The sequence below is a fragment of the Sinocyclocheilus grahami genome, unplaced genomic scaffold (assembly GCF_001515645.1).
Source record: "Sinocyclocheilus grahami isolate Dianchi unplaced genomic scaffold, SAMN03320097.WGS_v1.1 scaffold686.1, whole genome shotgun sequence".
In the NCBI taxonomy this organism is placed as follows: domain Eukaryota; kingdom Metazoa; phylum Chordata; class Actinopteri; order Cypriniformes; family Cyprinidae; genus Sinocyclocheilus; species Sinocyclocheilus grahami.
The window spans coordinates 462,596-466,125 of record NW_015505865.1 but is presented as its reverse complement, the minus strand read 5'-3'; the positions used below and the strand labels follow the sequence as shown (position 1 = coordinate 466,125).

The window sequence follows — 3,530 nt, the reverse complement described above, 5'->3', positions numbered from 1 at the left end:
GCACATTCAAGCTATAATTTTATCTGATTATAATCAGAACCTGGTTCGCGCATATATAAGAGTTACGTAAATGTTTCACATGAGTGTGTCGATATGAATACAATGATACATAACACATACTAAGGCCTTAAATCAGTGAAATGAGGAGCATCGCTCAGATCACCTACGCAGTACTGAAGAAGGGGATTTCTTCGCCCAAAATCAGACCGATTTATTCTGGTACCATTTATATGAGCTGCTAATCCTGAGATTTCGTCGTCAGGAAAAAGACCTATGCTCCACTAACACAGAAATTAGGATTTCTTCGCTAAAGTCAGGTTAGTTTCTTATCGTACGATTTAAACACATTATAGCACTGAAAACTTCTTACTGCTTGTAGGAAGGCGCATTCAAACTATAATTTTATCTGGTTTTGATCAGGAACTGGTATGCGCATGGAGAAGAAGTTACTAACTTATGAAACAGACACATAAGATTGATTACTGGGTCTGCTTGCAAGCAATGTTTAAAACGACGCCACTGTTCTAAATTACTGCTCGTCCTGCATAAAGTAGGAACTATTATTTTCCTGGCCATGTGAATGCTGGGAGTTTTCTGGCTAGCTTGTCAAGGTCTCTGGGGGTCACATCATGCGCTGCTGCAGGGATGCTTCCCTGTGGTTGCTTGAGGTATTATGGTTCTGTCTGCTGAGTTGTTAAGCAGAAAGTGCTGGCTCCCCCCTTCGTAGCTTCGTGCACCTGAGGGAGTTTGCACTGCTGAGTGAGGATGCAGGAGTAGGGTGTCTCTCCCACTGCGTCTCTTTTCGCCGCCTGTAGGAGTCCCTGAGTTCTCTTCGGAGCATGTCAAGCGTGTCTTGAGTGTTGTTCAGCTGCTGGATCAGAGTCTCAATTCTGGCAACTTTGTCTAAGAGCTCAGAATTTGCTGCTTTAATAGTAATTTTGTGTGGGTGTTTCCTTTCCAGGTCCTTTCTGGCTACCTTTTCCAGGTGCTCTTGCTGTTCAGCAGCTGTCAGAGCCTTTTTAAATCTATTGATTTCCTCCTGTAGCTCCATTTTGCTGGGGTCCTTGTGGGCTACCGCTGTGATCTGTTGCTTGAGATCATTTACCTCCTGTTTCAGACCCATGAGGTTGTGGGCCAGGAAGATAATGACCTTGGCGAGCTTGTAGCCACAACTCTCGCCCGAGTCCTGAGTCTGAGGCACACCCCTCTCCGCGTCCAGCCGCTTTCGGCTCAGTAGGTGGTCGTCGGCCCTGGGTAGGGGGTGTTCCTCACAACGCCTCGCCAGCCTTCTTTGGTCTGCATTCTGGGCAGTTAGTCTGAGCATCTGCAACGTTTTGACACAATGGTGTTGAGAGTAAGGGCTAGAGACTACTACAAGATCAAAACAGAGTGTGAATGCTAAAATAGTTTTGGGTCAGCATATGTTTTGCTGAAAAGGGCGTAAACAGGATTTTGATTGATGACTTAAGACTACTGTCAAATTATTGTCAAATTATCACTCAGAATTTGCTGACGGTTCCCCAACAGGCCCAATCTCTGAGGTATGAAGGAGAAAAGGGAAAAGCAGAAGGAAAAGGAGAGCATTTCTATTCAGATTATGCTGATTATTTTTGAAAATAAACAAATCAAAAATAGAAATGTCTCTGGTTCCTTTTGAGGTTCAGAGAGAACATCAAGGGGGCATAACATGTAAATGGATTTAAAATTAGCTGACTTCTATTATTAAAACAGGGTAATCAATCTGATATTAGGAACAATCAGTAGCACTCGTGATTAACTGATTTGTGTTGGGCAACACACCATGTCTGGTCACAGCTGCTGCGTGTTCAGCTCCCATGCTGGGCCATGCCATGTGTGTGCCCCGCCCTCCGTAGCGCGTTATTCACTGTGCCACTAAAAACACCCAATAACTTAATGATTCATCTCTAGATAGACAGTTAAAATGTAATTAAATTTAGATTTAATTAACTAGTAACTGAGCAATAGCATTCAGGAAGGATAGATCTAAGATAGTTAAATTCGCTGAGATGAATTGAAGATTGAGAAACATAGAAAAAGAAGAAAAAGAAGGAAGAGAAATGGAAAAATCAGAAACGAGGGATTAGGTTAAATTCAAATTGCTTCACACCGCACACACATGCTGTATTTAAGAGCTTCAATTAAAGAGTGTTAACCCCTAATTGTGAAAGCTATTTGAGTAGCTTAGCCTAAAATGAAACTATGCTAAGTCGTGTTAGCTTAGCTGCTTCAAATGGTTTGTTTACAAACATGGCGTGTTGTGCTATGTGACGTTAGCACTTCCTGTGACAAGTTGTTGTCACGGTAACCAATGCATGCCAGTGTAATTAACGCAGTTTAATGTCTGTCTATGTTAAACAGTCATAGTTTTAGAACGTGGTGCTTTCAACCTTCAAGACTTGTTGCATTACATTAGCACTTCGGTGAGTGCTTCTCTAATGCAACAATAAACTTCTTGCACTTGTTTAAAGAATTACAAAACATGTTTACTGTAAGTTAAAACCGGTTTAAACATATATGCAGTTATGTTTGCCTCACATATGAGTACTAAAGTACAGTATTACACCTTTAATTTCACTCAGCGAGTGAAACACAGTAATGACCACCAGGTTGCTCGGCTTATATATATACAGTCAAAGTGTAGATGAATTGCTTCAATCTAATTATAAACTATAAGGCCTTTATGCTGTAGAAAGAGGAGCAGCGCTCACATCTACCTTGATATAACTGTACTGAGATTTCTTCTTCAAAGAAACAATTTAAAACAATACTGCAATTTTGTGATTTCTTCACTAAAGCATATTACATTATGGTACAGTTTGGACATGCCGCTGAGCTGAGATTCAGACTTACGCTTTGTCAAGACAGATTTATGCTTTAATACTGAAATTAGGGTTTCTTTGCTAAAATCAGATTAACCTTACACCGATACCATTAAGCATGAAATACATAAAGACTCTACCAATTATAATAGCGGTACCAATTCAAACCCCCACTTTATCTGCATCTAAACAAGCCAGCAAATAGGGACACAACAGGGCATCTGAAGTCAATCCTATTTTAACCTGGGCTATCACGCACACACTTTTAAGTTGCCAGTGTTTAAACTCATAACTTTCATTTTATCACGCCCGCATTCTCTCCACCAATCTCTGTAGCGAATCAGCTCATGGGAAATATGAATAATTAACCATAACTAATTATGATTAATTATTAATATTTTAGATCCACTGTAGATATTTAGCTGACCACTCAGGGTCAACCGTCTTGTCAATTCTAAGAACGTTAATTTCCTGGTTAAAGGAAATAACCTTCTTACTGCACAATTCTATAAGTTTGTAACGTAAATCCGCATGATTATTGACTCCGGTTATGAGCAAACAATGAACACGTCAAGTGTGATACAAGTAAGGTTTTATTAACTACATAAACACTTAAACTAGTCTAACATACTACATAAACACATAGACTGGTCTAACATACACATACACACACACACACACACACACACA

The 3,530-nt window shown here is 40.1% G+C and overlaps 1 long non-coding RNA gene across 1 annotated transcript in view; it reads left to right on the top strand.

Annotated features, from left to right (window-relative positions):
* The window catches only part of LOC107559459 (uncharacterized), a 5,126-nt gene that overhangs the window by 836 nt on the left and 760 nt on the right, over positions 1-3,530 (top strand). The window contains exon 2 of the long non-coding RNA XR_001605626.1: positions 500-503. This is a non-coding gene — a long non-coding RNA (uncharacterized lncRNA). The remainder of the gene's footprint in view (positions 1-499; positions 504-3,530) is intronic.